Here is a 13,321-nt window from a genome sequence, read left to right as displayed (position 1 = left end):
ACACACACACACACACACACAGGCAAAATTAAGGAAATAATTGTCTCTCCTGGAAGCCAGGAGCAGAAGCTCTCCTTTTAAACAAGGTGCAGCTCCTATGGCTTGTTTCAAACAAACACTTCCAAAAGAACTTTGCCAAAGCAGATGTGGATTTTGAATCATCTCTGGCTCCATTTTTGAGAGGAATGCAACCTTCAAAGGGATCCCAGGTGGTGAAAACTTCCCCCTGGACTTCCAGAATGTATCCATCTCTGGTATTATTGTCAGACAAGTCTAAAAGCACTAACTATGCCAGGGCTGGGAATAATGTGACTCTTCAGTTGTTGTTGAATTGAAAGTCCCTGCAGCCCTAGCCAGCATAACCAATGGGGAGAAATGCTGGGAGCTGTAGTTCGACAACATTCAGAAGGTTGCACAATCGCCTGTCCTTGGCAATGCTAGAAGAGGTGCAAACTGGTGCTGACGGAACAGAGCATGGGGCAGACCAGCTGTCAAGACTGCAGAAAGTCACTGCTTTGCCATTTGACTCCACATTTGCTGGGGTTAGAGGTGAAAGAACCCCATGAAAGTGGAAAAACAGCAAATAACAAAACACTATTACTTTTACTTAAGATAACATCTCTCTAGGAATCTCCAGGTCCTCCAGTGCAACTCTATAATCAACATCTGCCAGAAGTTGATCATAGAATCATGCTGGAGACCTACAAATGCCTAGAGATATGTTTTCCCTAGGAACTTCTAGGTTCTCAAGCACAACTCTAGGGTCAACATCTGGGAGAGTTGTGCTGGAGGACCTAGAGATTCCTAGAGAGAACACACTAATCAAAACTGTGAATAGTCAAATCTGCAAAAGTCAAAGCCATAAATGTGGAGGGCCAAATGTACAGGGAAATATACAATTGCTACACAAAACCATTTTGCTGAAGGAATCTTCTAGGCACTAAATGCCATCCAGGGTTCTTATGATCCACAGATCAAACATGTGGGCAGAAGACCTAGCAATGATTTGTGTGTCAACTGTTAACTTCAGCAGTCTATATTTTGCTTGTTGTATGGCATGCAGCCACTGCTAAGTGTGCCTGTTTAGAGTTCTAGCAAACATTCAGGCCATGGTGCCACATATCTAGAACAGAACACTAGAACACCTTTCCAGATCTTAGAAGAATTACTTTTTCAGACTTTCACCTGGCTGGGGAATTTTGGAAGGCTGTTGTGATTGTTATATGTTTTCAAGTCATTTCCAACTTTTGGTGACCTAAGGAGAACCTAATATGGGGTTTTATTGGCAAGATTTGTTCGGGGGGAGGGAGTCTTTGCCTTCCTCTGAGGCTGAGAAGATGTGACCTGCCCAAGATCACCCAGTGGATTTCCATGGCTAAGTAGGGATTCAAACCCTGGTCTCCAGAGTTGTAGTCCAATGCTCAAACCATGCTGGCTTTATTCTGGAGGGTGTAGTCCAACCGCCCCTCCACCCCCCAAAATGCTGTTTCTTTCTATGACACACTTGACAGATAAACTGAATGTATTCACATGCTGCATGATCCTCTTGTGCATTTTTTTCTCAAGTCCCAAAGACTTGCATTCCAGTGCCAGCATATTTAGGATTACAGCCATAGCTATTTTTTCTCCTACCACTTTTAACACAGGAGATTATTGCAGTTACTCTTAACTCAGAAATGGGTAACTGCACAGGGCCAATTTTCACATCCATAGGCCACACTGGTTGCCTTTTTTGGTCATTGTTCAGTCAAATATAGGTTTGGGGGGAGTTTGAGGAATCAGGAAGTGAGAAGGCAAAGGCACTGGACATGCAAGCAATTTTCTTAAATTCATGTCTTTTCAGAAAAAAAAAACCTCCCAAAAGTCAATCTAGATCTTTTCTTACCAATGGGGCAGTTCAAAGAGTTTTGGAGGCTGTTTGGGGGATATGGCAGTGGTAAAAGTGGGGTTCAGGAGTCCTATGCAGTTTGTGCAATCAAAGATAATTTACACCAATCTTAGAACAGGTGATGAAGATATCAACATAAAGGCTTTCTATAGCTTGGTTCTGATACAGATCAAAATAGAGACTGTAGTAAACAAATCAGAAGAAGCCTAAGACTGGGAAGGGCAGCTATAAGTGGGCACTGAAGTCACAGCATAAATTTCTCAGGAAGTCCCTATATACTGCTACATCTGGAAAAACTTTTTTGTTTGGACTGTAATTGGCTGAGTTTTACCTTTGCAGCACCTAAACGTTTTCCTAACATAGCAGTACAGAGATTTCTTGAAAAATTCAGTTGTTCTCTGCCCAGGAAAGAGGGCTATGGGATAAAGACATACTCCTGGAAGCCAAGAGAAGTTACTTTACTGCTGATAACCAAGAGTCCATACAGACAGGCCAAAATAAAGCTGCTTTGGGTCACTTTGGAGGTATGCTGTTTAAATGACACACACATCTTAAGAGTCCAGAAGCTGTGCTAAAGCAGCTCTCCAGTCCTTAGGACTGGAGTGTGGCTTTGGTGCAGCTTCCGGCCTCTTAGGATGCATGCATCATTTAAATAGCATCTCTATAAATTCTTCTTTTTTCTCTTTTTAAATAATATGTAAAACATGTTTCTTTGAAAAATGAACCAAACACCCTTTGACCTATGGAGAAAATGTGTTTCAATGTTTCCACCTTAAGAAAAATGTGTACCAAAAGCCACATGAATTTCCACATGGGAAGCAAAAAGCAAAACAAAATCTTGCAAAAAATAAATAAATTGGAGAATGAAAGGGACAGGAAGAAAATGCACACAATATTTTGAGAAAGATAATGAATTCAAGAAGGAGTTACATTTATTTATTGGATTTACACTCTACCTTTCTCCCAGGAAAAAAACGTTATTCAGCTCTCTAACTAGTGCTGACAGCAAAGTGAAGAGCAGAGTTTGGAAAAGTTACTGTGCTGGCCTACAATTCTCAGAATCCATCAGTCAAAAGTAGCCAGTGGCCATGTTGACTGGGAGATTCAGGGGGATTTACAGGCTAGCATAGTCCCAAATTCTGATAAAAGAATTCTATTCTGTTCTCCCTTCTTTAGAAAAGCCTCTCCACTATGGCAACAGCTTCCAACACACTGCAGAATTAATGCAATTTGACACTGCTTTAACTGCTATGGCTCCCATCTTATGGAATCCTGGGATCTGTAGTTGTGTTATGGCATAAGAGCTGGCAATAAAGAAGGCAAAATATCTTGCAAAGCTACAAATCCCAGAATTCCATAACATTGTGTTAAAGCCGTGTCAAACTGCATTAATTCTGCAGTGTTCATGCAGCCAATATAAGTGCAGGCTACAACAGTAGATGCTCATGGAAAGAGCAAGGAGAGCTTCTTCTGAAATAAAGAGGGAGGTATCTTCCTTCAATTCACTTCACATGGCAACCATGTGTTACAGGCATCGCTTGTCTATATCGTACCTCCTTTCACACAAACCTTAAACCAACATTATGGAAAGTGCCACCTCTGAGCCACACACAGCCCCCAAAACCCAATTCTGAGACCTTTGAATCTCAACCCAGTCCTCCAAAAAACCCTGAAACAGACTCCCAAGTTTTGCCTGAAAAACCGATCAAGACCATCCCAACTCACCAGAAACCCAATATCTCCATTCTCAACTATTCCCCCATCAAAATGGCAGACAGAAATGGCATGCAGGCTAAAAAAGCAACAGGTCTGTTTGGGTACCATCAGTGGGGTGGCCTGCAAAGCGATGGATGGGAGGGGGAATTGGTCTCACAAAGCTGTACATTTATCCTCCTCACTTTAAACAAATCATGGTTCTTTAGAAACAATACAATTTCAGTCCCCTTTTCTGCCCTTCCGGAATTCCAGGACAACTTGGGTACCATCAGCAAAGCTGCAGTACAGAGAAATGGGAATGAAACATATTCTTCACCAATTTACAAAGCACATGACATACAAACACCAAATTTCAACTCCTCTCTCCAATGCTCCAAAATGGTACAGGAACATAACCGTCACAAAAGCATTAACTTCAGGAAGTAAGAAACAGGTTGAAACTCTTTTGTCTGTAATTTCAAAATCCAAAATACTTCAAACTTGTCCACATGGGTAGCTGTGCAGATAGTGATACCTCTATTTTTTCATGGTTCAGTGTACATAAACTTTGTTTCATGCACAAAATTATTTAAAGTATTGGGTATAAATTACCTTAGCTTATGTGTATAAGATGTACAGTGGGCCCTTGTTATCTACTGGGGTTTGGACCCCTCATGAATACCAAAATCCGTGGATACTCAAGTCCCATTAAATACAATGTCACAGTAAAATGGTGCTCTTATATAGAATTGCAAAATCAAGGTTTGCTTTTTGAAATTTATTTTTTTGGGAGGAGGGGGTATTTTCAAGCCGTGGATGCTTGAATTGGTGGATAAAGAATCCGTGGATACGAAGTGCTGACTGTATAAGGAATTTCATGGGTCCCCACCTTGAAGATATCTCATTATGCATATGCAAATATTCAAAAGTCCAAAAAAATCCAAAATACTTCTGGTCCCAAACATTTCAAATAAGGGAGGCTCAACCTGTAGTACAACCACCAGTGGCCTTATCTGATTGCTCTGGATACCTGTTTCCAAAGGATTTTCTTTATAGAATGTTGCATTATTGTGTTGTTACTTTTTTCAAAGTATTTCTACTATCCACCTCAGCCAAAAAGACTTCAATCAAAATAGAACAGTCCCTTGCCACAGGCTTACATTCTAAAAAGGCAGAAGTCAAACACATAGCCTTGTCAGTCTGGAAAATCAGTATGCACAGATATCTTGTAACGTAGCACCTTTGAGACTAACTGAAAAAAAGAAGTTGGTAGCATGAGCTTTTGTCACTGGAGCCAAATATGCATCTGAGGAAGTAGGCTCAAGTCTACAAAAGCTCATGCAACCAATTTATTTCTTTCAGTTAGTCTCAAAGGTGCTACAAGATCCCTTTGCATATATTCTAAATAGGTGTGACACAAAAGAAAAACAGCGGGATAGGAAAAGGGTAAAAAGTTATTAATTTTTAGCAGGGTTAGTGGAATGACACCAAAAGAGGCTTTCTGGTTTATTGCCTCTTCTGAGACCAGGCCTAACCATTCTGCTGGACTTAGGATAGACAACTTCTTCTTCTTCATTATTATTATTATTATTATTATTAACCTTTATTTATAAAGCGCTGTACTCTTCATGCACCATCGCATTATGGAATTCACTATCTCACGATGAAATTATGGCCACCATGGCCGAAAGCTTCGTAAATATAGTAGAGATATTCATGGAGGATAAGACATCCAGGAGAAGACAGAATACCAATTGCTGAGGCTCACAGTTAGGAAGATGCTATTGCACCCGCAGCCTACTTGTGGGCTTGCCATGGGCCAGAGATGAGGAACCTCCTTATAGGGGTCCCCATAAAGGCCCACAAGCTTCTCTGCGGTTATCACCAGTCATTGACTGGAGATAAAAGGCAATTTAAAGCCCAGAAAGCTTTTACATGAAGTTGACCTTAACCACAGGAAACTGCTGCATGGCATAGACATCTGATTGGTCATGGTGGGAGCGGTATATTGGGTTGAACAAGCCTTTGGTTAAAAAGATTGAATAGGTATCTGGTAGCTGCTTGGAAACAAAAGGAGAAAATTTCCAGCCAGGTCTACACTGTGTTTCAGACCTCTTTTTCCAAGATGGTCCCCACATAACACAGCCTGGAACTAGTGGCAGAACCTGGATTCAACAGGCAAGTAAAGGTGATAGGAAACTAACATACATCCTTCTTTTAAAGCCATGCTAAACCCTGGCAATACTTAAATGATAGCATCAGGTGTACACTTACCAGCAGCACAAATGAGGTGAGGGATGATTTTAAGGCAAGGAATTAGGATGCTTCCAACACAAGTTGGGGGATGGAGATCACCTTGGCAGAAGGTGATCATTTCTATGGAACAACCAGGTAGACCTTCTGGGCTATCAACACAATTTTAAACACCAACCAAAATGGGCCAAGGAAGGAAAAGCTGGGTTAAATTAGTCAAGGCAGAGATGAAAGGGCAGCAAGGGTCTTCTCCAGATGAGGCAAATGCATTAGTATTGGTTACTATAGTTCCCAGGTTTTTTTAAACTATCCAAATTATGGCTGGAATTCTACAGTTATACATTCATACCTGATTTGCATTCACAATCCCTATATATTCAAAAGAGCAGGAAATGCATTGAGATTGTAAAAGTCCCCTGATGTAGCCTTACCAGACATTAGCTGGTGCAAGTGACAGACATCTGTTCTCCTGTCAATGGGGCAAAGCAGGCTGATGTTTCCATCACCCCTCCCACAAGCTATCTCTGGTGTGAGGAGGAATTGCAACAGGGGCTGCATCTGCACTGCAGAAATAATCCAGTATTGACACCATTTTAACAGCTATGGCTCAATGCTATGGAATTCTGGGAGTTGTAGTTTTCTGAGACCCATTCAGTCTTCTCTGTGAGAACACCCTGGTGCCAGCACAAACTACAAATCCCAGGATTCCATTTTACTGAGCCATAGCAGTTAAACTGGATTATTTCTGCAGTGCGGCTGCAGCCAGAGATTCTGTTTCTGATTGTCACACCAGACATCACTCACAGGACACAGGATCTTGCCTTTCTGCAGCACAAAAAGAATCCTCAAAAAAGTGGCTCTTTTCTGCGCCACAGAAAGGGCACCACAGCTGCTGGCAACATGGCTTTTCAGTGCTCTTTTGGCGCTGCATCATCTAGACGCAGCACCAGAGGAGCACTGTGATGCTGCACGCCATGTGGTGCGGCATGCGGCATCACACTGGCCAGGGGTGGAATCGGGGCATGAGTTGTATGGATGCCACACCCTGACCCTACCCCCAAGCAGGCCATAATGGCTGGTCTGTACAGCCTCTCCATCACTCTGCAAGGGAGTGCGTTCTACTATTGAACAGCTCTTACTGTCAAGAAGTTCTTCCTAATGTTAGGTAGACCCTCTTTTCCTGTAGTTTGCATCATCCATTGTTACGGGTCCTATTCTCTAGAGCAGCAGAAAACAAGCTTCCTCCATTCTCAATATGACATCCAGTCAAATATTTAAACGGGGCTATCATATTACCCCTTAACATTCTCTTCTCCAGGCATACTTGTGTCCACTGGCTACAACTGTTTTTTTTTTTCTTTGCTGGAAACTATCCAGGCACTGGCAGTTCATGGCTCTTGGACCAGAATCAGTCTGTTGACCATCCCTCTGAGACGCACTGCTATAGTGCATCAGCAAAATGGCACTTTTGCACTGCAGCACCATAATTTAAAAATCCCCCAAAACAAGTGGTGTGTGTGTGGGGGGGGGGGGGGAATTGCCGTTTGAACCACAAAATCACTTCTGTAAACTGTTTTAACAACAACTAAAACAAACAAAAAAACCACCTGGAACAACCTCAGTGCAGGTCCAAGAAATGACAAAAACATCCCCTCAGAAAGAATACACAAAGAACAAGTGGACACAGAACAGAACCAGTGGACAACTGGCAAAACCCAAGTAACCATACTGCAAAAATTTATGCTTCTTTAGACCAACTGGGAAGAGCAAAATGTTAAACAAAAGCTGGTTAAGTAAGGATCTGTGACACCACCTAGTATGCAACTCTGTTACTGTCATCAAGTTGAGTCTGAGTGCATTGTAAAACCAATGCAGTTGGACACAACTTTAAGTACTGTAGCTGCATCCTATGGAATCCTGGGATTTGTAGTTTTACAAGGTTTTAGCCTTCTCTGTCAAAGTGTGCTTGTGCCTCACAATGCTACAACTCCTGGGATTCTGTGGAATGGAGCCATGGCAGTAAAAATGATGTCAAACTGCATTATTTAAACAGTGTAGATGTCTACTTTGACTTATGGCGACCCAAGTCATTTTTGCTTGTCATTCAAAAGGGGGCTGCGCAATGCTAACAAGTGTAAACTATGGTTCTAGTCCCATTGTCTCTCTCACACTGTTGCCCAGTAGCTGGCATCTCTACTGTGATTCCTCAGCAAAAGCCTATCTATCAGGCACATGCAATCCCACCACTGCACATTCATGCACTTAAATCCCAGGTTACCATGCAAATGGAATATAAAATCCTGCAAGGCCCAGCTTCCAATTCTTACTCACCAGTAGGACTTATTAAAGATACTCTCCTATCTCACAGGGTTGTTCAAATGTGACAACCACACATACAAAATCCCCGAGGAAAGGTGGATCACAAAGAGGACATCTCAGCACAGTTCTGAAGTTTACAAGGAACCGGAAAAACTGAAAGAGAAAGCTTTGCAAGACCCATGAGGGGGAAATGATACAGCATGTCTGTTGTCATTTTGTTCTCAGCATGGCCTTTAAAGGAACTCTTCTATTTTTCTACATAGAACCACCAGAAAACATAATCCTCAAAACCACAGGGGTTTGATTGCTTATTTCACAGGAAAGGAAAAGTCCAAATGTTCTGCATCTTTAGAAATACTGCTCCCTCAAAACATTTTATCACAGCACACTATGATTATTTTAAACTGAAAAAAAGAAAAGAGAGCCACATCTGCAAAAACAGAAAGTGTAAACCTCTGTAACTCCAGGAATAAACTAGTTCTGGGATTCAGCTGGGGATGGTGGATTAATTTTTAAAAACAATTTTTGCTGGCTTTTTGAAAATAAATTACAATGACATGAGACTTTTTTTACAGTTTATACTGTGTCCATACAGAATGTTCACTCTAAATTTGTAGGCAAGTCGAAGAATCCTCTTAAATCCAGAGGAGTGACCAACGGTACAGCTGTACACTGATAAAATGAACACATGTATTTTTGCATCTACTGCTGAACACCTTTTCTTTCGTCCACTCTTCCTCAGAACACCCACATGCATGCACACAAACATCAGAATTTCTTATGGCTGCAAAAGAACAGCCATGAGAAATGCTGTTCTTTGTGTACATTCTGAGGAAGACTGAAAGAAAGAGAAGGAAGAATCCTCAGCAAAAGTGTGTTATTAAAAAATCTCCAACCAAATAAAACAGTGGAGCACAGAATCACAGCAGTTTTCAGTCCAGAAAGGTAGAATGAGAATATATTGTGATCCGCCTTGGGTCTCTTTTTGGGAGAAAGGCGAGATAAAAATAAAATAAATGAACAAAATAAAATAATATCATTGGATTCCAGCCCAGTGCTCTTTCGCAGCAGAAAAGACCTGAGATGCAAAGCAGATATCTAATTTATCAAAATTTCTCCTCTACAGCTTTCTTCCCCTCCTTCCGCCTTCTCACTAAATAATTTCTTCCTGGCTTTCTGCTTTAGTTAGCATTTTTATTCCATTTTCAAAATTTCTTAATGCTTTAAAAAGACACTTTTAAAATTTTTAAAAAACACTCTACGCCAAAAAATTATTTATATCTACCAAGGTTTAAGGTAGAACCAGTAACTTTTCCAGAATTTACAATTTTATGCAACCTCCATTGCAATTATTAGAGTTTTTATCTAAGTTAGACAGCAACTAAACTTCTTAAATTGGAGAATAACAATCACACAAGACACCAAAATTTCTGATTTCCACTGTTTGTTATTCAAGACATTAAAATCAAGCAGCAATGCACACTCAGAATGAACACACGTACATGTACCATTAGTGTACAGATTGAATATTATGCATCAGTTCTTCCCAGATCAACAATATGCATACATGATTAAACTGTGCCTATGCTGAATGTAACCTGAAGACCCCTCATAAGCAACTAATGTAATAAAAGAATATATTCTACAAATCCCAATTACCAAATTTTACCAAACGGCTAAACAAAACTATAGACCAATTGGTTGTTATTATTACACCCTGATGATACAAACACAGCACCGTATCATGAAAACAAATGGTCCTTATGTCAAGCATGCACCAAAACAAGAGATCTCAAACCAGTATTTTGAAGAAAACCGGAGACGCTTCTGTCACATGAGTTGCTGAATGACTAATTACGGCAACTCATAAACACAGGCTGTACAAACATGTCCAAACTTGTCAATTCAAGCCCACTTCTCAGAAGGGTCCCTGAGCTTCAACGTCTCCATAAACTTGGCAGGCCTTCTTTCCAACAGGCCAGAATATTCAGGAGACATCTTTATTTCTAATTGCTTTAGCATTGTCTAGCATTTGTAACTTTGTGCGACGGGGATGGGGAGGTCAATATTCCATCAACAGAAGTAGCAGAGAAATGTAAAAATGTCATATTTTTGAATATTCTTATTTATTTGTGCAAAGATGATCTCACAGGTTGACACTACACCTCTAACTTTTAAAGATGAGTGACTGCAAGTGGGTCCTTGGTATCCACTGACATTTGGTTCCAATATCCCCTGTGGATGTTCAAATCCCATTAAATACAGTGGTATTGTAAAATGGTGTCCCTTATATAAAATGGCAAAATCAAGGTTTGCTTTTAGGAATTTCTGTATTTTTGGAATATTTTCAAGCCGTGGATCCTTGAATCTGTGAATAAAGAATCCATGGGTATGGAGGTCTGATTATATACACGATATACCCTATTCAATATCAATACACCCCATTTGATATGTTCTGTACAATATGCAAGGTATTATACACCTGGCATTAGGGTGTGCGTCCGGCTAATTTTCTGGCCGATCATATACACACATGATGTAGAAAATACCAAAAAAAAAAAAAAAATGAAGATAAAAACAGAAATGGTTGGCAGTCCACTTCTTCTTTTGATTTTTTTTTAAAAACTGGAGCGGGGAAAGGGGTTGTTGATATTAAAAATAGTGTAGGCCCTGCAACCTATTCAAAAATTGAATTACCACTCCTGAAGTCTGCCAGGAGAGACAATTCACCTTCTCAAAAGAGGCATAACAAGAGTGGCCCGTGGGGTCATAGGCCTCCAAAAAGGGTCTTAAGGGCCACATAAGGCCCCAGATTGCATTTTATCCCTCATTTTATCCCTGTTATCCTAGATTGTGCTTTATGCAGCTGAAGGTCTGAATTCTAATCCATTAAAACACATGCTGCAAAAAGTCAGTCAGTTTTAAAAGGCATCCCAAGGCCTTTTCTTAAAATAAAAAGCCTATCAAAGTTGGCACACAAGGGATCAAGGATTGCTCCTGAAAAAGTGTATATAGGATTGCAATCTATAGGATTTTTTTTAATGCTTGCACTTTTCCTTGGGGAGTGGATGTCTCTATTTTGGGGTAGAAAAGTCTCCAAGGGCTACGGGTGCCTAGAAATAATGCAGTTTGACACCCCTGTCACTGCCATGGTTTCATCCTACAGAATCCTGGGATTTATAGCTTGGCAAGGTACCAGCCCTCTTTTGACAGAGGCGGCAAAAGACCTTGTCAAAGCACAAATCCCACGTTTCCTTAGGTTGGGGCTACAGGACTTAAGGTGATGTAGAAGTGCATTATTCCTACAGTGTAGACGCACCCTCAGATACAGTTTGCTGCAGCCCAGAGTAGACTGGATGACCTTCCTGGCCCCACCTGGACTTTCCTGTCTTAAGGCCTCAACGTGAGAGGGAAGATCCACCAAGATGTCAGACTGCCCTTTGGACCTGGCTAGGAATGTACACGCATGTCATCCGTGTGCATGGACCAACATGAGATCAGGACAAAGAAAATGAAGGAGAGGGGAATGGGGGAGCAAGAAGGCCCAGGGTTTTCAAAGCTCCAGAACATACTGCAGAAATAATCCAGTTTGAGACCGCTTTAACTGCCCAGGCTCAATGCTAGGGAATTCTGGGAACTGTAGTTTTGGGAGACATTTAGCCTTCTCTGTCAGAGAGCTCAGGCGCCACCACAAACTGCAATTCTCAGGATTCCCTAGCACTAAGCCAGGGCAGTTAGAGCAGTTTCAAACCGGGTTATTTCTGCAGTGTGTTTTGGACCAAAGTTGCTTGTTTTGCCCCCATAATTTGGGGCTGCATCTGCACAGGAGAAAGAATCCAGTTTCAGCCCAAACTACAATTCCCAGAATTCCACAGCCTTGAGCCATGGCAGTTCAAGTGGGCTCAAAGTGGACTATTTCTGTAATGCTCTGGCGCCTCACCAAACTACAACCCCCAGCATTCCGTAGCTTGGAGTCATGGCCGTGAAAGTGGGCTCAAACCGGATTAATTCTCCAGTGCGGATGCAGCCTAAAGTGTCCGGATCCTTCCTTTCCTTTTGGCTGGGCTTGATTTCAGAAGGGAAAAACAAACCTTTGCACCAGAGCCAAGCCAAAAGGGCCAAAGAAAATGCAGGGGCCCAGAATCCAAGCCCTGGCCTGCCTGGATTTCGTTCCTAACGAGGCCTTCGTTCCGTTACACGTTACCCAGCCATCCCGGCTACGGATGGGCATTTGCCGTTAGGTAGAGAAATGGACTTCTGGCTACATGCATTTCCAAAAAATCAAAATCAAAATGCTCATCTCCTTTATCCAAGGAAAGGAAAACAGGAAGGAAGAGCTTGCAAGAAAAGAAAAAGGGAGAAAAAATAAGGCATGTGTGCAAAGAGCAATGGAGGAAAAGCATCGCCTCCCTCACACACACACACACACCACACACACACCACCGCCGTGCAAAGGCCACCTGCAAACTTCTCGCCAACTCCGAGGCCCCAAAAAATAAAAGAATAAAACAATTCCAAATCCAAAATAATAAAAATAAAATCCAAAGGGAATGCAGAGAGAGAGAGAGAGAGAGATAAAAGAAAAGCATCCGGGAGCAAGCTTCCCCTCCCCCACATCATCACCATCCTCATCGGAGACTGCAGCACCCCTCATCCCCACTGCAAAGCTAGCTTTTGTACTCACCAGCCCAGCATCCCCCAACAGGGCCAGCAGGAAGGCAACACCGTCCACAGGCGTTACAAAGTTGCAAGCCGCTTCCGAGCCTGAGTCCTTAATCTTTGCAACAACAACAACAAAAGAACCCAAACAAAAAGATGGGATACTAAATATCCTTTGCCAAAAATGAATAAAATACAAAAGACAGAGTGCCAGGAAGGGCTGCGAGGAGGGCGCCAAGGGCAGAGGATGGGAGCCCGGCTGCATGGCTCGCAGGCTGCCTCCTTCCCATGTGCTCCTCGGAGCACGCGCTCGCCTCAATGGAACGTTGTGCTGGCTGGAGGCTCCGTGACGTCACGGCCCCCCCAGCAGCTCAGCTCAGCCTTGCCTTGCCTTGCCTTGCCTTGCTGCAGAGCAGAAAGGACTGAGAGCAGCAGCAGCAATTGCTGTTGTTCACTGCCTTCCACCCATGGCGACCCTATAATGGACGAGGCATCTCCAAGGCCCTC

General features: G+C 42.2%; 1 long non-coding RNA gene across 1 annotated transcript in view; it reads right to left on the bottom strand.

The window, feature by feature from the left end:
- LOC149317641 (uncharacterized) overlaps positions 1-13,102 on the bottom strand; it is an 83,306-nt gene extending 70,204 nt beyond the window's left edge. Inside the window, exon 1 of the long non-coding RNA XR_016280751.1 lies at positions 12,840-13,102. This is a non-coding gene — a long non-coding RNA (uncharacterized LOC149317641). The remainder of the gene's footprint in view (positions 1-12,839) is intronic.
- Positions 13,103-13,321: the final 219 nt, after the last annotated feature.

Source organism: Sceloporus occidentalis, unplaced genomic scaffold, assembly GCF_023333645.1.
Source record: "Sceloporus occidentalis isolate IW3139 unplaced genomic scaffold, rSceOcc1.0.p SCAF_3, whole genome shotgun sequence".
Lineage (NCBI taxonomy): Eukaryota > Metazoa > Chordata > Lepidosauria > Squamata > Phrynosomatidae > Sceloporus > Sceloporus occidentalis.
Note: the sequence above shows the minus strand (reverse complement) of the source record. Positions and strands in the feature narration are given on the sequence as shown.